At 39.5% G+C, this 25,572-nt stretch overlaps 1 protein-coding gene across 1 annotated transcript in view; it reads right to left on the bottom strand.

The window, feature by feature from the left end:
* Nucleotides 1–25,341, bottom strand: part of KCNB2 (potassium voltage-gated channel subfamily B member 2) — a 382,584-nt gene extending 357,243 nt beyond the window's left edge. The window contains exon 1 of the mRNA XM_019453266.2: nt 24,658–25,341. The gene's annotated coding sequence lies outside the window, so the exon portion shown is untranslated. The remainder of the gene's footprint in view (nt 1–24,657) is intronic.
* Nucleotides 25,342–25,572: the final 231 nt, after the last annotated feature.

The raw sequence follows: 25,572 nt of genomic DNA, 5'->3' as shown, positions 1-25,572 counted from the left end.
TCCATCTGGAAGCCAAGTATCCTCTCAAATGAAAACAAGTCATATTTGTGGGAAAAAAAGTAGATGGACTATATAAGAAGTATTTCATACATGGCCAATAAACACAGTTGACTTGAGAGTTTTTTCAACTACATAGTGACAGAAATATTTTGAGTAGATAAATACACACTTTCGTCTCAGGTCCTCAAAATACCTATTTTTACAAAAATAAAGGAGAGCCACAATGACTGGGTAAATCACTTAAATTCTCCGAGTCTCAATTTCTTACTCTACAAAATGAGGATAACAGTATCTACGGTATCACAGGCAGAATTATGATGACTCAGTGAGCTGGTTTAGGTGAAGTGCTCACTACAGGGCGGTAGATCTGAACAGAGTAAGAAAATCTGTATTTCTCATTTTAAGTTTGGTTTCTGTAAGGCCAGGAACTGTTGGCCCCACCTTTTCTGCACCTGCACTGTACCTGTACATGATAGGCACCTCACAGCATGTATCCTTGATGCCATCAATGCCCATGCCCAAACCGTGTACTCGGGTGACAAAAGAATGTGTATATACACACATACAAAAAATTGAGCAACAATATTAGGATCAGGGAAAACAATTAAAAATATTAGAGATGGGCAGTTCCGGTAGCAAATCGGAATGTCTGATCTGCATTAAATAACTGGGTGGCAAATGCCATGACATCTCAGCAATCCATAAAGATTATGTGAACAGACCACATGAATAATACACAAAGGCTAATCCGTTTTTAACTGGCTACAAATAAAGGTAAAATGAATTTACTCTTTCTGAAATATCATGTCTTACACTAATATGAAAAAGATAAACAGTTTTGGAACTGACTAGAATATCAGAATCGGAGGTTTCCCGGAAAGAGTGAGAACAGACTCCAACATTGATACAAACATCTCATGTTCATGGTCAGGGGCTTAGTGTAACGTGCGTATCTCGCAAAAGGCATTACTAAACGTATAAATGTTATTTCACAGTTACCATTTTTCTCAGCTAATTTCACACATGATTTACAGTGAATTTCCTTTTTGTAGTTTGTATGTCTCAAGTGAAGGGAGATCATAAGACATATTTCAAAATATCTTTTTTTACAGTTCAAAATCTTTCTGTTATAGGAAATCCAGTGTCGACTGCAAATCCTACCATAAAAGACAGCTGAAATTCAATGCCCCATCTTCAAAGCAGGGTTAGACAACTTAGGATGAGAGAATGTGACCCACTGATTTGATTTTCTTAAGACTTAATTTTCTGAAGACTCTGATTACTGTTACAGCGGTTAAGTTTTTCTTTTCCCTTGCCAGAATGTTCTGCTTGTTGCCTGATGAGGAGTGGAGGCTGGAGGACGGAAGTTCTCAAGCAGTTGAAGAGCTGTGAATGGTGTTGAATTCATCAAGCTTTCAGAATAACAGTCCAAAACAAATGGTCGCATTTGGAGCCTACAGTTCAAGTCAAGTGCAGAGCACAGTACCTCTGAAATGCACTGAGCCTTTCTGTTTGCTGGCCAGCCTGTCATTCTCCCTTCTCTTTGTTTCTCTGCACTTTTTCCCTCCCACTTTCCTGTCTCTGTTTCCCCACGGGCTGCTTATCTTTTTCTTCCATTCCTCTCCCGCTGTTCCAGTCTTGTTCCCTCACTTTTTCTTCCCTCAGATCCTTTGACCAACCGCAAAACCAAACTATACACAGTAAAACCTTGGATTGCGAGTAACTTGTTCTGCGAGTGCTCTGCAAGATGAGCAAACATTTCTAACACGTTTTAACTTGATGAAAAAAATAATGTCTTGTATTACCAGCTGGACGTGAAGCTAAACAACATCATGTGATCACAGCTGAGCCAACGGTTCTTGAAATTCACTTTGAAATAGGAGTGCTTTGGATCACCAGCATGTTCCTAGAACAAGTTATGCTTGCAAACCAAGGTTTTACTATATTTGCAAACTTGTTTCTATCTCCTTAATATGAAATCCTCCTGAGCTGAAAATGCCACATCTCTATCCAGAAGAAGAGAAGAACATCTAAATTGAGCTGCTTTGTATGGGAAGTTGTATGAAACTGCACAAGGCTCTGCTCTGAGGCTCAGGACCGCTGGGTACAGTTGGGCTGACCTTCTGTCTCCCCCTCATCTTTCTGGGTGGACTTGTTTCCACCACTAAACAATGTCATTTTATGCCTACAAGTCATTAATATCCTATGACACTTGGCTAATCTTTCCTCCCGCTATGATTCCATGACCTCTACCACCCTCTGCTCCAATCACCATCTTCAGTTTAGCTAAAAGTAAACACATCATACTACTTTAGAGTTAGTGAAGACTTTTCCTGCCCAGCTTCTTAAAAAAAAGTTTTTAAAAAAAAAAACATCGTCTTCATATTTCAAGAACTCTTTCATGTTTACCAGAGGTTGAAAATACCTTCAGACCATCATAAAAGTTTCACGTCTTTTATTTAGTGTTTAGTTAAATTTCTATATTTTGAGTTTTCATTTTTCATCTACATTATTTTCTGCTATATTTATCTTACTTCTCACAATGAACCTGCCAGTTCCTTCTGGGTTAGGTACTGTGTCTTGATGCTCTTAAGAGCTTAAAGAATTTAGGTTTTTAATTTTAGTAATTAAAATGGATATGATGCGATGTTTTTTTCACATTTAGTTTTATAAGTGAAATTATGTCTATCATAATAATTTTACTCCATAAAAATTAATTATCTAATTAAAGTTAGCATATAAGTATAATATAAAATATAATAATTCAATGTTTAAACGATATAGATGTTAGGCCACTGTATAGAACTTACGTTAGAAACTGAAGACATTTTTATTTCATGGGCAAAATCTAAGTGAATTTTTCTTTTGGCAGTTTGTTGATTTATTTCACCTCATTTGATCAACTGAAAGTCAAGCTTGCAACAATCAGCCGACCAGTGCAAATGTACTAAAATTCCCTTCATTAGTCTGTTAGAGAAAAAAGCGACTCTTTAAACAATAAACAACAACAAACATTCTCGTTTTGCACAGCTGCACTGTGCTCTTACCAGCAGCGTAAAATTATACTGCCACCCGTTCAGGGCCAAACCTAAAACACAACTTTCTGATCATGGCATCGTAATTACAGCTTGAGACTCCAGGTTGTGGCTGTGGGGGGGTAACTGTGTTCTCAAAAATACTACCATTATGTCATACACTTGACACTTCCTCAGGGTAGCAAGGCAGGAGAAGTCCTATGTGTGATCCTGTGAAGAAAAGCAAATCTTTCTAAAGTTCTAAGTGATGTTTAACATTTCATTTCTGTGTTGCTAATACACATGGAGCAGTCATTTGCACACAATAGCTCTGCGACCTTAAAGTCTAAATCACTCTCTATATATGCTCTAAATGCTCTAAAGCATTTTCTCCAATGTTCATGTATGGTGTTAAGTAGTAAATGAATCTTTTTTTGTAACGGCTATTTCTGTTTCAGAGAGCCACAAAGTGGATTTGTAATTTGTAGTAGATGTCCAAAGAGAAAGGCACCATATTAGTTGAAAATGTAATCAATGCTTTATTTTCATTTATTTATTTTTTTAAGTTTATTTTATTTTGATTGAGAGCAAGAGTGAGTGGGGGGTGGGCAGAAAAAGAGGAGAGAGAGAAAAATCGCAAGCAGGTTCTGCACTGTCAGCGCAGAGCCTGATGCAGGGCTTGAACTCATGAACTGCAAGATCATGAACTTAGCTGAAATCAAGAGTCGGATGCTTAATCGACTGGGCCACCCAGGCATCCCCATCAATGCTTCTTTTTTAAAAAAATGTTAGAACTTGCTGAAAATTTTTAAAGTATTTCCAGGATTTACTAATGAAAAATAAAATTATAACAAGTTAAAAGCAAATCAAATTTGTTTAAGAAAGATAGTACTTTAAAGTAAGGTCCTAGAAGCTCACCTGTCCTAAGAAATTCAACAAACCTGCTGAACTACTTTAGAACCTGGCCAGAAATACTAATGAATTTCATGGTGTTCATTGGTTTTTAATATGTCTACTAATTCTACTAGTTCTACTAATAACTGAAACACTGTCCTTGTCATCAGAATGGTGAAAGGTGGCATTTCTTTCCTGCAATCAAAAGCTGCTAATATCAGTATGTTCCTCGACTTTAGCACAACTCTTTAGTCCTTAGTTTAAAAAAAATCCAGGACTTTTATCCTTGATATAACCGATGCTTTTTTTAGATACACTCAAACAAAATCATAAAAGCTTTGCTTTCAGTGGTCAGAGGAAGCATTGTGTTGCAGTAAGAAGGGGAAAAGACAAGTAATAAGTAGAATATGCAATATGAGCATCTTTCAATAGCACAGATGTCTCTGAATAACCAAATTTATAAATAAATTATTTTATTTAGAGACATAATATGATTTTTCTTCATCAGGACTGAGAACTATTTAAATAATTAGATCATATATATATATATATATATATATATATATATATATATATATGTTTGCTACAATTAGACAGTAAAACACTAGGTTTGCCTTTAGAAAAATATGGCTTTTTATAAGACATAGCTGACAAAAAAAAATGCTTCCCTACTTTGAAAAATATAACACTGTTATTATAATGCATCTTGGATCACTTATAAACTACAAGGTACAGCTGTGGCTTGAAAATTTTCACTCTATTTCCAAACACACAAAAAAGTCTAAAACTTTCATGGGCGCATTCAGCCATTCAGCTGGTGGAAGATTTACTATTATGAAAGTAAAAGTGCCCTTTACGTTGGGGCCCAAGATGTGTCCTTTTAAATGTTTCCTCCTGCAAAAGTCTTCCCAGAGTCACAATGCAGTGAAGGGGATAAATAAGATGAAAGGCAATGAGAAAAATAAAAAGGGCAACCAACAGAGAAACCACTGGTGTCGTGCCACTGAAAGAAATAAAAACGAGGCTGGGCCACCCTGTGACCTCCTGATAAAAATCACAAACTTCAGCTGCTACCTGCTGTTCCATGTGGATGATGCAATCTTCAGTTTGGGTGACGGACTTAAATTTCATATGCCATCTGGGTGTTTGGCATCTGTAAGTTAGATTTAGCCTCTATAAAACCAAGTAAAAAAATGTTCATGCAATTTGGATAGGATTTGAACATTTTGTTAGGTTTCTTCCATCAAAATTAGCTTTTAGATCATGTAATGATTGGTCTGGAACGTTCACTAGTAACACTCTTGACAAGGGATGTTTCTCTCAGTTGAGCTCCATTTAATAGCAAAACTACACTTTCCAATTACATTCCACTCCCTTACTTCTCCCTAATCAAACACATTACAGGCAATGTGGTTTTTATTAAGAGCTCAAATACTAAGTCTGGTTTGAGATGAGTCTCTATGGCCTAAACATTATACCATACTTTATATCCCCTCATATTGGGAGACTAGAATCACAAAGTGTGGCAGAAGGGAGCTTGTATATGATCTGGTCCAATTCTTTATTTCCAGGTTTCAAATCTGAGATCCAATGAGGTCATGTGACTTGGTTGATCTCTCTCTGGTAGTTGCTATATTTAGACTAGAATCCAGATCTATAAATGCCTACATAAGTCTCTTTCCATTACGTCCCCGCCTCATTATTCTTTGCTTTCCACCTTCTAGACAAAGTTTTTAAAAGCTTTTATTTCTTTGTCTGCCTCCATGTCAAAATATTGATTCAAACTCCACTAAAAGTTGAGATGTGTTATTTCCTATATATTGTTCATTTAAAGGGTACCCTTAAAAGGGTAATGGCTGTAGCCAGGCAACTTGAGTCTATTCTTATGAAGAAAGGTGAACTTCGCAGAATCGTTTTTTCATTGCCTCTGCTTTCCTAGTGCCAGTTTTCATGATAACCACCTCCGGACCCCTCAGTCAGTCCTGTACACTGCAGCCCCAACACCAGCAGACTGGAGTCATCTCTTGTAGAAGATGCTTCCATGCCTCCCACTCTCCACATAAAGACAAGCTACATACAAAGATTGCAAGGTCTGCCCTCTACTTCTTTCTGCAGTTCTATCATGTACCTTGCTCCCTCTCATGCTCTGTGTTCTAGCTTTTCCTTTCATTTTTTTAATGTGTACCCTCCTTCTACCGCAGGGAATTTGGACACCTTCTACTCTCTCCCTTCTTCACCTTCAGAAATCAATTCAAGAATCACATCATAGATAGCATCCCCCAATTACCTTGATTATGCAATAACCCAATTTTAAGAACATATAGAATTAGGTGCCTTTTACATGTGGCACTTGTCACAACAGCCGTTTCATATTTATTGGGGTGAGTATTTTGATTATTGACTAATATCCATCTTCTTTATTAGACTCTAAGTTGCTTGAAGGCAGCGATCATGTCTCATTTTATTCACCATTGTAGCCCAAGTGTCTGGCACGAAGTAGAGCCACAATGAGATTAGTTGAATGAAAAAGTGAATGATTAGATTTATATTTTACTTAACATTTATTTATTTATTTTAACGTTTATTTATTTTTGAGACAGAGAGAGACAGCATGAATGGGGGAGGGTCAGAGAGAGAGGGAGACACAGAATCTGAAACAGGCTTCAGGCTCTGAGCGGTCAGCACAGAGCCCGACGCGGGGCTCGAACTCATGGACCATAAGATCATGACCTGAGCCGAAGTCGGACGCTCAACCGACTGAGACACCCAGGCGCCCCTACTTAACATTTATTTAAAAATCATATTCATTCCAGCTACCTCATATTACCTGCCACTCCCCAAATCCAATATGACCTTCATGAATGAAATGCTCTTTTCCAAATTCTCTATCTGATAAAACGCTTTTTTTTAATGTTTAGTTTTGGGAGAGAAAGAGCAAGAGCACGGGAAGGGCAGAGAGAGAGCAGGCAGAGGATCCAAAGTGGGCTCCGCGCTGACAGCATACAGTCCGACGTGGGGCTGGAACTCATAAACCACGAGTTCATGAGCTGAGCCAAAGTTGGATGCTTAACTGACTGAGCCACCCAGGTACCCCTCCATCTGAGAAAATCTATTCATTATTCAAGGTCAAGAACAAATATCTTGTTCTAGGTGAGTTAATCTATTCTACTATAATGGATTAGAAGTTTGTCCTATATATTATAATGCTTTTATCATTGTATCATAGCTCTTTGCTTATTCATCCTTTTTATTCATTCATCCAGCAGATATTCATGTGCCCTACTCTGCTTGAGGCACAGTCTCTGACATCATGGTAGGCATTCTACAAACAAACACACAAGCAAGTAACTACAACTGTGATGTAAACCACAGTGGAGAAGACGGTGTTGTGAGCTTTAACTGAAAATATCTTCTTGGTTGTGGGTTCTTAAAAGTAATGAACATCTCTTATTGATATTTGCAGCTTTGGTATGCAAATGCTTAACAAATGTTTGGACTATCCAAGAGAATGAATGAATGAGTGAATAATGAACTTCAAGGCACTATTATCCTTTTTTCTTTTTTTTTCTTCTTCTTTTTTTTTTTTTTGGTCAAACGTTCTGGTTAACATCATCAGTTTATCTTCGTGACTTCCAATTTGTTTAGAAGTTCTACTGGCCTTTATTTACCTATTTTGACAAGGCCTGGGTTCAGACAAGAGCTAGATTTTCTGGAAACATGTAGGGAAGAAATGATAAATAAATAAGACTCTCAAATAATTATTGCTGTCCCAATTGGAATATGCTGCCTGAAAACACTACTGGACCTCGTAATAATGTTCAAGCAGAGCCAGGTGACCATCTGTCAGGTACACACAGGAGAAATTCCTGCCCTGCTGAGAGATTGAGAAGATGGCCACAAAGTGCCTTCTATCACTCAAATTTTATGATTCTATGAGATTTGAGTAATTATTACTCATCTACATTTCCCACTGGACAAATGAAGAACAGGAAAAACTTCACCCTTGTCAATTTCTTAAGCTGAAATTTTGCAGAAGTGAATTTTCTATTTCTCAGCTCACACTACTCACTCCTAAGAAAAATATGCAAGCCCAAAGAACCAATGTGATTGAATTTCCACTAATAAAAGAATAAAAGAAGAGAAAAGAAGGTATCGGAATTAGTGAGTCCATTTTTTTTTTTTTCTCAAATGATGAGCTTACACCCTTCAACAATGATCTTTTCTTTTTCTAAGTCTGCCATGGGAAGACCATATGAGGGAGGCAAAATTTACTCAAAGGAATACCCTGACAGTAATGGAAATAGAAGAACAGTACCTGGGTTGGGAAAATAGCTGAAGTTGAAAGGCAGAGATCTCTCCCAATTTATTTAAATCACAATGAATAGGTGACCACATTTTCAGACTCAAAGCAGACTATGGCCAAAATCCACCTGAGGATCCTCAGTGTAACCACAGCCAAAGGTACCTTTCCAGACTCTGCATATTCAAAATACTGTCATGTGTTCTAGCTTCTGGCCTGAAAACACAGTTTCTAACAAATCACTGGTATCCTTCATTAATGAAACTAATTTAAAAAATCAGGATGTGTCATAAGTAATCGTATGCTTGGTTTTTATTCTGTGCGTTAAGTAGAAAAGGAAAGAGGCTCACTGAACTATAGACATCGATCTCCACATCCCCTTTAATTAATGTTTCCCATCTAGCCTTGTCATCAGTGAGGATCATTAAACAGCATTTATTAAGCTTCCATCCGCATATGGCACTTTATAAATATCCCTCCCCTCGCCCCTGCCCCCTTTCTCAATCTACCATGTGTCTCTGTTGTGTAAAATGCTAGGGAGCTACAATGATAATAAGTAATTAATGGTAAGAATGTAAGGCAGATGGATGAGATGACCTACTAGTATCTAAGAAACTTAGAATGTTAAATTCACTGCTAATAATATAATTTAGTACAATTGGATGAGGAAAATGAATTAATCATGTTCCATCAACATTTTCTAAAATAAAAATGTGAAAACTCAGGACCACAGATGGACTGACTGAAGCCTTGAGTTCATGTGACTTGTGCCAGATGATACAGTCTTGAAATAAATACTTTGGAAAACAGTGTGGAAAAATCATAAAAAGTATGGTTGTGATAGTACAATAAGGAATGCTACTTTGAAGCAAAGGTGAAAATATTTGTAAATTAAGGACAGCTATTGTTTTCATTGAAAGGAGTAGTCTGTTTAAGGATGATGAAATTAAGGACTTTTAGCCCCTTTCCAGTTCTTGTTTAATGTTGTTATATTATTTTCTGAATTTCTTTTCTTCCAAAAATGAATCAATAATATTGGATATAGGTATGGTGATATTTAAAGCACTCCTTTTCACTTTTACGAGCCTCATGTAGTCAGGATTATGGGCAAAGAGCATGTCAGTGTACAATAAGTTATTGCTATAAAATCTAGATTTGCAATTTGGATTTTATTTCAGCTTAAGGTCAAAATGTCCATAAGCAGAAACTGTATTTCTTAGAAGGCAGGGATATTCTTGGAGATGTATCTGAAGGAAAGCCAAAGTTATGATCTCATTTGCTTTGTGAATTTTGTTAATAATTACCATTTTTATCATCTATCACATATTGAGTGATTATTATAAGCAGCCACTGTACTTATCCCTTAAATTTAATTTTCAGAATGAAAATGTTCATTAATTCTCAACCCATCTAGGGATGGGTATTACTATCTTTCATTTAGAAATAAAGAAAGTGAGGCTCAGAAAGATAAGTTCCTTGTTCAAGATGACATAACTAGTGAGTACTGGTTCCGGGATTCAAACCCAGCAGTACCTTAATGGAAACTCCATGTCCTTAACCTCCTAATAGGCTGGAGATTTTCCTTGAATGGCAGGATTCTGGATGGCTCAGAATGATAAATAAATGAAAACATAGAACTAATATTGAGAAATATATTTAGCATGATACAGAAGAAGACGACTCAGAGGCGCCTGGATGGCTCAGTCTGTTGAGCATCTGACTCTTGATTTTGGCTCAGGTCATAATCCCAGCATTGTGGGATCAAGTCCCGTGTCAGGCTCCATGCTGGGCCTGGAGCCCGCTTGGGATGATCTCTTTCTTTCTCTCTCTCTCTCTGTCTCTCCCCCCCACTCACGCACTTGCTCTCTCTCTCCAAAATTAAAAAACAAAAAAAGAATAAGAAGAAAACTCAAATAATTCTTATAACATTATGTCTGTCCCTTGGCCTAGGTGGCAGTATCCAAGATATGAAAGGTTATATTCTCTTATGTATAGAGATGGTAGGGTTGGCAACTATTTTTGCAGTTCTAAATTTTTAAAACTAAATAAATTTTAGTAAGTGACTTTCAAAAGTAATGTTATTAGCCTTAGTATTTGAGATTTATGGTCAAGATAGATGCTTTAAAAATAGAAAATTCATAGCATTTGGAAGGGCAACACTAGAGGGTTTAAATGATTTTCCCAGGGCCCATTCAGCACCAGGGCTAGAAACCAACTCTTTTGTTCCTGGGTCTATATTCTTTCTACTAGAACTTGCTACCATAAGGCACCAAAAATAAATATAAAATTAGAATGGTGGAAGAGAAAAAAATGTGAAGAGCAATCTAACTATCTCATACTCAGCTAAACCTATAAATACTGATGAGTTGAACCTAATTATTTAAAAAAAAATTTTTTTTAATGTTTTTTATTTATTTTTGAGACAGAGAGAGACAGAGCATGAACAGCGGAGGGGCAGAGAGAGAGGGAGACACAGAATCGGAAGCAGGCTCCAGGCTCTGAGCCATCAGCCCAGAGCCCGACGCGGGGCTCGAACTCAGGGACCGCGAGATCGTGACCTGAGCCGAAGTCGGACGCTTAACTGACTGAGCCACCCAGGCGCCCTGAACCTAATTATTAATGAATCCTGACTACAACATAAATCTATAATTTCTACTATTCCAGTAATGGTCAGAATGGGAAAAGATCATAAATTACAAGTAACACCTACTGATTTAGATACATTATTCCTTTCTTGTTCCCTCCCTCCCTTCCTTCCAAAACAATGTGTTCCTTAGCTATCACTATACACTGAGTGCAGGGAATACAAAACTGGGGAAGGACGCCCCTGCTCTCAAGGGGCGCATAGGATGCCTGTAAAGAATATTACAAGAATTTTTGGATTTGTGCTTTCAGCATCTGTTTTATAGGCTCAGATAATATTATGGACTTAAATATTTCTTTAACTAGCACCTAATTAAAGCTTTATACCTAATTTAAACACATCGATGTGAAGGAAGGGAAAAGTATAAAATACCAGCAAATGACACCGATGTCTTAATTCATGGGGCTTTGTAGAACAGAATGTTCATCTATAGAAGCTGCAGACTTAGCCACCATTTGCGATTTTAAAAGCTCTTTGAGGTCTTAAATGAATTAAGACATTAAATGAATTATTTCATTAATTCATTCAACACATATGTATCAAGCACTATATCAAACACTGTGTTCCAGTTATAAAGTGCCTACAAGAAAATGGTTCCCTAATTTCAAAAAGAGAAAAAAGGAAAAGCCCTCACTATGATGTTCTACTTTAGTTGCACATGTAGGATTACAAACCATGTTTATTATTAAGTATTTTGCTGGGCTTGAATGAAACCAGAAGCCAAGTTTAAGAAGTAACGTTTTAATAGCATCTAAGCTTTCTATGTGTGCTCTTTCTATAAAGCCGGATGAAAATGCTCTCCTCAGATTTAGAAGAAAAAAAAAACCTAGAATTCCAAATTTAAAATGACATTTATCTCAAAAGTAAATTAATATTTAATTGTAGTCTAATTAATAATTGTGATTTTATGAACGGAGGACATTTAGCATGGAAGCCCCTAGACACATTTGTTCTAAGCCATACAGACTCGAGAACAGAACTAAAGCTGGACTATCTCTTCTCAAATGTTCCTTTACTGCTATAGTTCAGAACTGTGCCTTCTAAAAGCCACTTCTCATTCTGGTATTATCTTACTGGAAGATAGGGCTTTTCAGTTGTGAAAACCAGGACAAAGAATTCAAGAGATCCAGTCACATGAGAACTTTCAAAGGATTAAAAGCGACTATAATGTTATCTAGATGACAACTGTGGGGAAAAAAAAAGCAACCAGCACCAAACTTCACAGTAACATAATATTGAAGTTATTATATCTGACAAATCTCCAAAAATATATCAATTGGCATGTCAAGAGCTATTATCATTTCATATGGTTTTTTTGTTGTTAATAATCTGAACTGATAAAAACTCTTTTAAATAAGCACAAAAGAAAAGAAATCAATATGCAAAAGGTAAAGAACTTGTTTAAAGAACACAGTGTTGTGTCTGTGTCATTTTAGAGGTTAGAAAGGAGACATGAATAGAGGAAGAAACATGAATAGAGGAAGGAGACATGGAGAAAAAAAAATGGATGAGAACAAAAAGAAAGAAAGAAAGAAAGAAAGAAAGAAAGAAAGAAAGAAAGAAAGAAAGAGGAAGGAAGGAAGGAAGGAAAAAATAATTCTGTCTGGGAAAAGTGGGCATGAGAAAGCATTTAAGGTCACATTAGATAGATACTTACAAAAAAAATGTTCTACATTTGTATAATACTTTATATTTTGTACAGTTTCATATAAAGAAGGAAATGCCTTCAATAAAGAACAATTCCAATGGAGGGAAACAAGTCATAGTGCATTCAAATCCCTTCACTCAGATGTACCTGGGAGATACTCATCTGAATCAAAGTAGGCATTGGATGCCACAGATGGTTTGCATGTTTATATATGGTTAGTTGGAGGCTGATGTTGGTTGTAAATGGGTATTTCTAGAATTTAAACCATATTGCTTTTGAAACTTAGTGTTTCCTAAAGTAATTCATGCTAATAATAATCCAGGCCTGCCCTGTCTCATATGGTAGCCACTAGCCACATATGGATATTTAAATTTAAAATTTAATTTCTCAGCATCATAAGTCACATTTCAAGGGTTCAATAACTTATATGGCTAGTGTCTGCTGAATTGAAGAGCACAGATATGGAAAATGTCCATCATCGCATCAAGTTCTGTCAGAAGGCACTGGTCTATACAACTCTCCTATGAAGTTATGAAGCTGAGTTTTGTTCTGAAAATAGGGATGAGAGAAAAATTCTCCTGGAAGTACCATGTTCTTCCTTGTCTGTATCATTCCACCAGTGGCCTCCAACCTCGACTTACAAACTCTGCTCCATCCCAGATTCTAGGACCATTCTAGCCCCTGTCAAGAAGCACATGAAGAGAATGTGAGTGTAAAACAGTGCAGGGAGTTCATCATCAGGCTGATCCTCCTCTAGCCCTACTCTGCTCCACCCTAGGCAGAAGTTCTTGGTAAGACCTCCTGGTAAGAGCACTCCTGGTGCTCTTCTGTGACCTAGAACCTGACGTAGGTCCTGGTTCTATCAATTCCTTCACGCAGGGACTCAACAAATAAACAATGAGCATCAACTATGTGCATGGCACTGCAGAGGTGCTATGGAGAAAGCAGTGAACAAGGTCAGTCTCTGCCTTTATTGAGCTTGCATTCTCACGCAGCAAAATGACACAAGAAAATGACCCACAATTTAGAATTGGTGTAAGTGCTGCAAAGGAGAATATAGGGTGCTAAGAAAGAGAATAATGGAGAGACCCACTCTATTCGTTGGGCACAAAGAAGTAACCAAGAAGACTTCTTTGACCAAGAGATTTTTGACCTGAGATCAGAGACATGAGTAACAGTTAGGTAGGTAAAAGGTAGAAGAGAGAGTAGCCCAAACAACCATGCCTTGTGGAAACTAATCTCAGGCACCTCGGATGAACTAAAGGAAAGCCAGAAATCATAGCAGACAATGATGGGTGAGTGGCCTGAAATGAGGCTGGCAGGCAGGGATCAGACTGACCAGAGCCTCTCTAAACAATAGCCTTACACTAGAGATGTTTTGGAAAGTGAAGAAGGAATATGGTAATCCTCGAGTTAAAGATTTAGGCCTTTATTCTAAGAAAAGCAGGAAATCGTTTAAGGGTTTAGGTAGATGGTGAGTGATAGAACTAGATTTGCCTTTTGTAAAAAATGAAAAGCAAAGGGCAAAATGGAATGAGGGGACAAGGAAACCAGCCAGGAGTCCAGTTAATAAGCTTTAGTGGAAATCCAGAAAGAGGTTTTGGCAATTGGTGATGGCATAGGAAATGGTCCTGTCCATTGTTCCTGAAACCCTGCATTAAAAATAATGTGATCTTCACATAGTTTTCCTGACTCCAGACACCTATGTCTAAACTAGTCTGGACTCCTGCTTAGCTACATACAATAGACTTCTTTCTAAACTCTTAAGTGTCTATAAACCATAGCATTTGAGCCTACGGGGCTGGATCTTCCTAATCCTGCCTGCCCCATCAAATACTGCCTGTTCCCAGACTCCCCTCCCCATAATTTGGCCAGGACTTCCCCCAGTATTCCACGAGTCTAACTTCCTGCCCACTTGGACTGCCATCTGCTATCTCTCTCTATTCTTTCCAGATGCCAAGCGTGCCTGCCTGGGTGATTTCCTCTCTGGACCAGCTTACCCTGACATGACTGAGTGCCCACTGCTAGAAGATAGGAGGGAGTGGAAAAAGAAGCAAATAACTAGGCCTGGAGTCTACAAAAAATAAACCAGGTGACCGGAAGCAGAACATAAAGGTGTCTCTGGCTAATAATGGCGGCATAATGTCTCCACTCCGCCACTTTGGCACACAACAGCCTACATGCTGCTCCTCACTCCAGAAGTGTCACTCTCCCCCTTTCATTTCCAGCAGGCTTGCCTTTGCCTATCACTTTCCTTTGCAAAGAGTTCATAAAGAAGCTGCAATCGTCTGGACCCAGGACAGACTCGCTGCCCTTGCCACTAGCGAGGGATCTGGGAGCTTTTGTTTGTTTCCAAATAGTCTATAAGCCCTGAGAGGGTAATGACCAATTTTGTTTAACCTGGTGACCTAGAAGAGTGCTTTATATATGAAAAGTGCTTAATGAATATTTGCTAAGTGCATGTCTTTAAAAAGCTGGCTACAATTTTGAGACAGCTGGACTATGAGAAAGCAATAAGTCCTCTTAGAGAAAGAACTGCTGCTTTGTTTTGGGGAAAAAAAAAACATAATGGACTGTTTGGCTATTACAGGCAAGTCCCTTTGTGGACTTGCACACGAAGTCCACTGCACCTTGAGAGAGGATACAGGGACAATCCTACATGACAAGATGTGAGGAAGAGTCTAGGGGAAGAAAAAAGCTTAGAAAATGGCTTGTATCTGGGCCCCAGAGAGATCTGGGATGGTGAGCAAACCCCTATGGTGAGAAATGGTAAAGACATTTCTAAAAGCATTGACATCTAGCATTCAATTAGAATTAGTTTTTTTGTCTATGGTAGAATTACCATCCTTTATCCCAAAGCATCAGCCAGACCCTGTTACATACAACAGCCTCCTTACGCCAGTGATACTTTACAGAATGAAGACTTCCTAGTCCTGGAAGTCTGGGTGGAGAGCCAACGAGAAGACAGGAATGAGGTGGGGAGATGCTATGCATTGAACGGATTAACTGAAGAGTCAATGTAATTCAACGTTTTCCTTTGCAATTTATTCTGGAGGAAGATGCCCCCAGCAGAGATGGGCTAATTGTCTAAATCTGTGCTTCATTTTTACAGGAGAGAATTGTCACTGGGAAGCACCAGTTAAGCCAGGGGTTACATTTCTCAGCTCCACCCCCTGCATCTAGGGGGGGCCATCTGACTAGTTTTCAATAGTTTTTAGAAGCAGAAGTGTTACTGACATCATTGCTGAGCCAAGATGTTTAAGAACTCGATGTGCCTTTTTAACTCTCCCTTTCTCCCCAAACATCTCCCCCATTTAATGTGAGCATTCTATTCTCCCCACACCTCTCCCCATTTGATATGTGAGTGAAAACTTTTATATTACGTCAAGCCACTAACATTTCAGTGTTTGTTACAGCAGCGAGCATTGTCCCACCTTATTCTGAAACTAATACCTTGAAGTGGGTGCTGCCTTTATAAAAATCTAAATACGGGGCATGGGCTTCAGCAAGGAGACTGACAGAGAAGACTGGAGGCCTGGAACACTGCTAGGCCCTGGCAAAACTGCACTAATTTACAGAGCAGATCTATAGCTCTAGAGGAAATGGCTAGGAAGAGCCAGAATGCTACTCTGTGATGGTTGCCTCTCACTGCTTATAGCAAAAGGTGTAACAAGACAATGGATGAGTTCAGGAAGGAATTGGCTGGAGGACACAGATTAGGGTGAATTGCCAAAGTCTAGAAATTCAAGACTACAAAGCTGCAATAGTACATTGCTTCAGGGACTCTAATAGTGAGGAAGAACACTGAAAATGGCTTTGAATAACAGATACCCACGTTTGGCTAAGTGACTCAGCCTTGCGACAAAGATCTGATTAAGGACGTCACCTAACCACCCAAGACTATTTGTTCAGATGACCTCAAAGTAACCACTTGAGACATAGTGGTTGAGACATGAGCCAAGAAATGAAGCAGGTTCAAGAATTAGGAACAGGAAAGAACTTTCAATGTAGTTAATAGTGTAACTGACACAAAGCACGTACATTAAAAACCTATGAAGATTTTGAGGGAATTGTACTGTCAAAGACATTAGAAGCCTGGCCCGAGGAGAACAAAAAAGAACCGTGATTATATAAAAACCTGTAAGGCATCTGAACTTGAACAAGCAAGAAGTGTGCTGAGAAGGTAATATAATTCCCAAGAAGGGCATACTTCCCAACATCCATTTTGGGTGTGACCACGGTGAATATTGGATAGGGAGGAACCTCTCAGAGGTGACTAGGGATACAGATAACAATGAACAAAAGAGTCATTCCAAGACAGCAAAACCAGAGTCAAAAAAAAAAAAAAGAATTTCCCCTATTGCCAGGGCTGGAGGTCTTTAGCAATGTCCAGTAGGATTTCTTCCATGTCATGGGCCAATGACTGCTCTTTATTGCCCATTCTTCCCTTTTCCAAATGGGAATTCTGAATGCAATTATTCTATACCTCATCCATCATTATGTCATGGGAGACCAACAACCTGTCTTTTAGTATAAAGGTTTCCGGACAATGAGGAGCCATACCCAGACTTAATGGGGAGGACTTAACATCACCCTTACAGCCTGGACTTTGAGATGGATGCAAAGACCAGGAGGGGTTCAGATAGTGTCCTTGGGCTGAGGTTTTCCTCTGTGTGGCCAGAGAGGCAAAATATGAGGGAACAGCTGTTTAGCAAAATTTTGCTCTTCATTCCATGATACAGAAATGTTGCTGGGGAGTGACTAACTGGCCGGGGGTTAGATGTTCCAGCCCTTTTTGTACATAGACCGAGTGCTGTGATTCTCTCCCCAACAGAATGCGAATGCATGCCAGGTGTGTCACCTGTTGGGTAAACCTTCTCTCTGTTCACTCTCTTCCACAACTGCCAGCTAGATGCAGAGAACTCCAAATCCCTGGTCCTTAGAAAGAATATGGGTCGCCACATCACTGCACAAAACACACACACTGGACTGTCAGATGAGCACAAAATAAACTTCTACTCCATTAATATGGAGTAAATAATGGAGTTTTGTTCTGGAAGCTCAAGTTACCACAACTAATACAATGACCCTTGAAGAAGAAAAAGTGGGGCTCAGCTCCTGTTATTCCAACCCAGGATAGGAGCTGAAAGACTTGGGGACACCTGGGTCACACATGTTTGCTATGGAGGATTCAGACCCTCCTCTTCTTCACCATTTCTGTTAAGGTAAGTCCTGGACCTTATCCTGCCTGTATCCCTCAACAGCCGCCTTGGGTTCCATCTTTTCTCCTCTTACAGTCCGTCTTCCTCATGCTGGCTCAGAGACCATCCCCCACATAAAGTGGACCATGTCACTCTATTTAAAATTGTAGTTAACCCCCACTGCCTGTCCTTTAGGATAAAATCCAAGTGAATTAGCACAGCACACAACACCTTTCCTATTTAATCTCCAACCTTCAGCCTCATCTCCCCTCATTTCCCTGCCACTGTCAACGTTGAACCCCAATTACCAGCTAAGTCCTTTTTATGACACTGCTTTGCAAATGCTGTTCCCTCCGCCTAGAATGTTCTCCATCTGCCTCCTTTTTAGCCTGGAGAATGCTTAGTCATCTCTTAAAAATGAGCTTACTTGTCATTTCCTCTGTTAAGTCTTGTCTGACACTCCCACATAGAAAACGTATCTCTGACATTTATGATCAGATCAGGCAGCTTCACATATTGTGCCTACTATTAGGAAGTTTCCATTGTTTAGTTATCTGTTATCTACATGGCTTGATTTTGTTGCTGTTTATTTTCTTTGTTATTTAGTCAGTCTCTAAATTTATCTTCTTACTAAAAACTTAGAGAGTCCTGCTTTTTCAAAACAGCCCAGTGATGCATTAGAATGAGATCGGCTTCCTTCAGAGGGAGACTATAGCCATCATCAGTGTCGTGGAATGAGATGAACCCGGTCTTTCTACAATTGTAAAATATTTGGAAGGCAAGGCCTAGGAATCTAAGAAACCCCATAACATGTACAGAAGTCCTGTACCCCCAGAAGTTTTACACTACTCATCAGACAAATATGTACGTGAAATACTTGCTTATTGGTATCTGTGACGAGATCTTAACTCTGCTGTACAAAAAAATATTTTCTACATTGGAATTTTCTAGGAAAGGAACTACCATGTTTGGAACTTCACCAAGATTCACTCACCATTTTGGAGAGTCATGTCACTGACTGTAATGCTGCTCATGTTAACTCATTCACTAATACAGGACACCCACATGTTTGCAAATGTAGCTGTCACACTCAATGGAGAGATTTACTTCATTCTTATTTTGAAATGCCAACTATACAAAAGTGTCACCAATATTCAGTTGAATATTTTCTCTCAAATCCAAATTGGTGCATTTTAAGTAGCAAGCATCTGACTACTTTAGTACATCTTAGTGTAGCCTTGCATGAGCATACACATATTGGTCTACCGACAACTTTACCATAAGCTGCTTTCCTTTTATTTCTGCCTTCTATTACAGACAGAGAATGCGTTGATTTTTTTTTAATATTACTTGTGAAGACAGGTTATATTATCTATAAATACCATTTCAGGAACGTAAAAGGGACATTACAAAAACCTTACTTACATGAAGGGGACATTGGGTCTGATTGAGTAGAGAATCATGACTAACTGCATCTAGGAACTCAAGGAATCACATTTTTTTACTCTCGGGACGCTTCTGTTAGGCAACTACTCCACTGAATTGCCATCCCGTTCTGCCAACAGCATTTATGACATTTTGTTATGATTTACTTGTCTGCATGTGCATGCGGTGAGTGCGTGCTGTCTGATTCATATTTATGTCCCCAACACCTAGCTTAGGGCTTGGCACAGAGGAGGAGCTCAGTAGATACCCTGAAGATGAAACACCAAGTAAGAGTCCTAAGGAGGCAGGCAGTCCCTGGCTCTCCCGATAGGTCTTGGGATCAGTTATTCACAATTTTGCCTATACCGATATTATTAAGCTTTCTTCATTCTGCCTAATGTCAGAGTGAGTTAGGTACAAACTTCCTCAATTTTCTCTCTTCCTTGTAGACCCAGGCAGTACTATGTTCACCTCTGTACCCCCAAAGTGCCCTGCACAGCAGAAGAAGTCAACAAATATGATTTACATCAAATTATTCCCCAGGGATATTGCTATACAGAATGGTTATGTTTTTAGTACTAACAGTACCATACTTCAGGTAGATTATTGGTTTTTAAAAGGGCATTTGTGGACTGGTCTGGAGACCTAAACATCATTTAAAGTACTCTTTCTCTAAATGCATTACAAGTTCCAAAAAACCAAACCTATAAAATCAACTTATAAGCTATAAGCCAATTGTAGGTTGAGAGCTGTCTGTACAATATGCAACTGAGTCGGTAAGACCTAATATCTGTGGGAAAAATGAAAATGCCAATCATGAGGATATATCTAAATATTTAAATATAGGGCATCCTTCAGGGAATATTTGGCCATTTTATCTTCCAAATTTAATCCCGATGGTATTTTTCACAAAAACAGAAGCAGTGGCTATTTAGAAAGAACTTTACCTCAAACATTATATAAACTTTTCTTGATGAAAAATCTCAATTTATAATTTGATTATGCTTTTATAGTTGTCACTTAGTAAAATAAGTACATTCTAGACAATATACTAGAAAGTAAACCTGTTAAGTGACTATATTCCAATTTCCACTAATATATGGGCAGTAGATCTTACAGAGGAAAATATAGGGACACAGGTAAAAGAAAATTATATTGAAAACTAATAATTTTCTTTTAATATATGAATATATAATTTAAAAATAATAAATTAAAGATATTTAGAATACTTTATTCAAAATAATTCACAAAAGTTTTTAGAAACTGGAAGTGAAAATAAACTAAACTATTACACTGGGGCACCTGGGTGGCTCAGTCAGTTAAGTGTCCAACTTCAGCTCAGGTCATGAATCTCACAGTCTTTGAGTTCAAGCCCCACATCAGGCTCTGTGCTGACCGCTCAGAGACTGGAGCCTGCTTCAGATTCTGTGTCTCTGTCTCTCTCTGCCCCTCCCCTGCTTGTGCTCTGTCTCTCTCTTTCTCTCAAAAATAAATAAACTTTAAAGAAAAATAAAAAAGAGACATTGGCCAGTCAGTCATCTGTCTCATCCAGCTTTACTCTCTGTGGTCACTCTAAGGGCAGTATTTCCTAATGTTTTAGCATTCTGATAGAAGTCTACCCAGCTTTTAAAGATCTGCTTCTAACTAACGTACCTTCTTATTTCAAATTTAAGTTGAAAATTTTGAGATTTTTGCCTACTGAAAGTCCCTTCTTTTGACCTTTTCCAAGTATCCCTGTAATCGTAACTACAGTGGTATCCTTTAATGGGAAGATAGAACTTTCAAATAAATCTAGAAGCTGTGAACATCTTTACTTATTCTGTTTGGGATCACACTTAATACTTCTTGATATCATAGTGGTTAAATAGAGCCAGAATGCCAGAGTTCAAGTCTGTACCATTTACTTCCTATGTGACTTTACACAAGAAAAGTCTCTGTACTTGAATTTTCATATCTATGTAATGAAAAGTATTAGTGATAGATGCCTTATATGGTGGTTGTGAAAATATTTAATGTTTTTCAGTAAAACACTGAAAACATTTCCTGGCTGAAGTGTTTACTATAATAATAACAGTAAAAATAAACTCATTTTGTTTATATAAATAAAACAAACAAAACAAAATTTGTTTTTAATAACAAAATTATTAAAATATAATAGAAATATTTATAATAATGTTTTAATTTAATTTCAATTTAAAATGTAATCACTTTAATAAAAGTTATTATTACTATTCTTTAGTAATTCCCCAATGCATAGACTGTGACAAATTTTCATGATCCTCTTTGTGAATTTGCCTTAATTAATTTATTAAGTATCAAATTGTTAAATGCATGTGTGTATTCCAGAGATACCTGATTTTGAATTCTGTGATTCTTCAACTAGTTAAGTACTCAAGTTTTATTCTCAACACTGTAAAAAATCTTTGAGTAACAGGGATTATGTTTTCTATCTGTTTTGTACTGGTTCTCATCAAGCACTCTTCTCCTTATACACACTTAATAAGCAGTAAGCGAATTAATGCACGAGTTAGTGAGCAGATACATGACATTAAATCACAGTAGAGATAGGTACAATTTAACCTACAGGAACAGGTACTTTTCCCTTAAAGACAACACGGTAGGGGTTGGCTTATACAGGCCAAGGAGCCTCTGATCCCACACACTGGATCGAAAGCAAGTCCGAAAGCTGGGGCTTGCAATAAAGCGTCAGTGGGAATATATCTTCAGGAAGCTCAAAAAGGAAACAACCAGGGAACAAGAATGGGCTACAGACCTAGAGCATGAAGATACTTGTAGTATATAACCAGGAAATGTAAGACTGTGCTGCTCTATAAACTTTTATCACTTCAAGAATAACAAGGTCATAAGCTCTTACTTTAAAAACTACTCTGAAAAACTACTGAACTTAAAAAATATCACTTATAATGCATGTCTACTCTTCTCTGTGAAGCCTTTGTGAAAATAACAGTCATAGTGATTTTATGCAAAACCCACCTGATGAATATAGGCAAATCCCAAAGCATATTACATTCTGAAGTAAACAGAGTATCTTAAACTTTATGTATTTACCTTAAAATGTACACGAGAAGAATGCCCTATCAACTTTAAGGCATTTGGTCTCTAAGGGATAGCACACTTCAAATATCTAATTACTTCTTTATAATTTATCAAGAAAAATGCATTAGATTAGAATGAAATAGATTTTGTAGCTTTCTGAGATTTTACCAGTAATTCGGTCCACTTTCATAATGTGTATACAACACATGCCAGTCTCTCTAGAATACCATTTCAAAATGCCAGATATAAATTCAAGAAAAAAATATTCTTTTCAATGGTTAATGAAGATTTTCCACAGATGTGCAGGCAGGTATGCAAAAACACCTGGGCAGATATTATTTTGAGTTGCCAAGAAATGTGTGACTGAAAGCATATCCTGCCACTGTATTTTCCTAGCTGTCTCACTTTTGTCACCATCCTGGAAATCAGAAGCATGGGTCCCTGTTCACAGTTGCTCTATGGTGTCACCAAGGAATCTTTAAATGCCAAACAGGAAGGATTAGATAAGGACCTATTTCACTAACCCCATCTGAATATTCAGTAAACACGCATGCCTGCACAGCTAAACTGTGGGATTTGGGAGAAAAGTGACATTGGAAATAGTTTCACCTGACACACCAATTGGTTCTACTTGGAAAAAGAGAGGAGAGCAAGAAAAGAGAGATGCCAGAATTCTCAAAGAGGCAGGCAGTGGAGTTATTTTTTGGAGTTGGTGCGTGTGTTTGTGTATGAGAGAGATCTGGAAGCACCACCGTGCAGAAGGAATGGTGAAGGTTAAAAGGGGGAAGAAAGCAAAGAGAACTGCCAACTGATTCACTCCTTTCTCCAAGAGTCTGAGCGGTGCCAGAAAAGGAAAAAGACTACATTAGACACAATTCTATTCGTGGTAAACAACTGGTCTGAACCTGGCAGCAAGAGGGAGGGGATTATAGTATTTACTTTGTGGAGGCATATTGATTCTTTCAGGTGAAGATGATACTTTTTTTCAGTGGAGAAGAAAGTTATTTATACACTGTACCCTCAATAATCTCAGAAAGTCTACGCAGCCACACAAGAAAGCACATTTTTTACGCCCTACATTAAAACACCACCTCTAGCAGCAATTAAATGCACATACACATACATAATAGGCCCAATTACTCAACTGCTTAAGTACTGGTTAATTTAAGAATCAAGAACTCTTTAATTTAGATGCCTGTCCATCCTAGTCATGTCTTACAAGTAACCTTTGGACAACTTTGTATTTATTCACACACACACACACACACACACTCTCTCTCTCTCTCTCTCTCTAAACAGTGAAATAAAGTAAAACTTTATTTTATACATAGATATATTTTTTAAATGTTACCCTCTTTTTTCAAAATCTTTCCTGCAAGTTACGCAGTATTGACAAGTTGGCCTTTAGATTTTTGACCAGAATTTATCCTTGTCTTGTCCTGTGAAATGCAATACCTCACTTGATGGTTATTGATAAACATACCAAGAGACCACTGTTGCACACAATGCTACACATTTAATAACAATTACAAATTCCTACTTCTCTTTTGAGCTGAGCTTACAAAATCAAATCCCAACAAAATCTAAAAACCAGTGCAAAAGCATAAATGCGAAATGCTATTTAAAATATTGACATTATTGCATAACTTGATCAGAAGGAAGGTTGAACCTGCACGAAATAAACCCAGTGTACATCTGTGCATCCTAAATTTTTCAGGGCAATCTTGTATCTATTATTATATCGCTTGGGCAGTCACAAATGGTGTATAAATGGCATGTTTGTGCATATTGCACACTGACGATTTTTATGAATGAATACACAAAAGTGCTTATAATTCGAGAAAATGGATGGCGGCATACTATTTTGAAAAAGGTCATTAAGCCCTGGAAGCAGACGATGAGGGAAATAAATGGTCGGTGTCTTTTGGTGCCATTCAGGGCAACTGTATTCTCAAGTCCCCTAGCAGAGTGTGTTGGAAACAGCCATGAAGCTCTTTCCTTAGAGACTCGTTCTCCCTCTTGGGAACCTTGCTACAGAACGGAGAACGCGCACCTCTTGAAGGATAAAATGCATGCATGCCTCTGTGCTCTCAGTACTGTTCATACATCAGAGACATCACACTCCCTAAATCCGGTCCCACAAGTGTGTGCGTGTGAGTGTGGCATTTACCAACAAATGAACAGAAGGCAACAAGAGCTCGTCTCCTAGAAATAACATTCCCCATCCCTTCCCAGGCAGGCTGCTCTGAACCTTTCCAGGGGCTAACACTGGAGCGCCTTCCCCACGGGGACAGAGCCTTTACACGAACAACCCTCTCAGGGCGAAGTCAGCTTCAGCTTTGTGTTTTAAGTCCACTCGGCGCCATATGGCAGTTTCCAATTCCTTTAGCAACTCAAGTCTGGCTAGGCTGCCCGCGATGATCCATTCTTAAAGGAAGACCCCTTCGGGGAGCAGCAATGCCCCCTTCACTTACCTAGCTCCCACAGACCCCGCTCAGCAGGCGGCACGGGCTCGGGCACCACAAAGGGTTGTGGGATTCCCCGCTCCCTCCGGGGCTCCTCTCCCTGCGACGGTCCCCTTCGCCAATGATCTGTCGCTGGAAATCCCCCTCCCCTCCACGGAGAGGAGGGTCTCCCCGGCTGGCTGGAGCTCCTGGCGTTTTTCCCCCTCTCCTTACATCCCTGACTCTGTTCACGGTCTCTGGCAGGAAAGCTCAACGGAGAGGCGGCGGGAGGAAGCTAAGGTATCCTTAGAAAGAACAATAATCTTCATCGATCTTCGCCCCCTTCCCCACGCGGGCCCCCATCCCCCTGCCGCCGCCGCCGCCCAGAAAGCAGAGGGCTGGGATAGAAAGGAAAAATCGAGCGGGGCTGAGCTCGCCGCGCGGAAGGAGCCGGGAAGGCGAGCCGCGCGGGCCGGAGAGTTGCCGCTCGCTTGGACTGCGGGCGGAGAGGCGGCGGCGGCCGGCGGGGGCGGAGGGTGGCGGGTGCTTGGTGGGTGTGTGTCTGTGGCTGAGCCGGGGAGAGGCTGGGCGCTGGAGGCGAGGCAGGGCGCTCGGGGGCGCCGGGCCGGCGCGCACACCCGCCCGCGGCCACCCCGCCTCGCGCTCCGCCTCCTCCCGCGCTCGGCGCACCCGCGGGCTGAAGCGGCCGCCGCCGCCTCCTCCTCCTCCTCCACCTCCTCCTCCTCCGCCTCCGCCTCCTCCTCCTCCTCCGGGGTGCTCGCGCCTCTCGAGGTGGGCGGCGGGCCCGTGTGGCGGGCTGTACTGCCGACCGGGCGCCGCCGGGGATGCCCAGGCTCGGCCTCGCGGCGCGGGAGCCGTGCGCTCGGCCTGGGACAGCGCCCCCGAACCCAGGGCGCGGCCGGGGCGCGGGCGGGCAGGCGGGCG

The sequence above is a fragment of the Panthera pardus genome, unplaced genomic scaffold (genome assembly GCF_024362965.1).
Source record: "Panthera pardus isolate Hobbes unplaced genomic scaffold, ASM2436296v1 HiC_scaffold_7, whole genome shotgun sequence".
Lineage (NCBI taxonomy): Eukaryota > Metazoa > Chordata > Mammalia > Carnivora > Felidae > Panthera > Panthera pardus.
The sequence above is the reverse complement of the archived record's forward strand: the minus strand, read 5'-3'. Positions and strand labels throughout refer to the sequence as shown.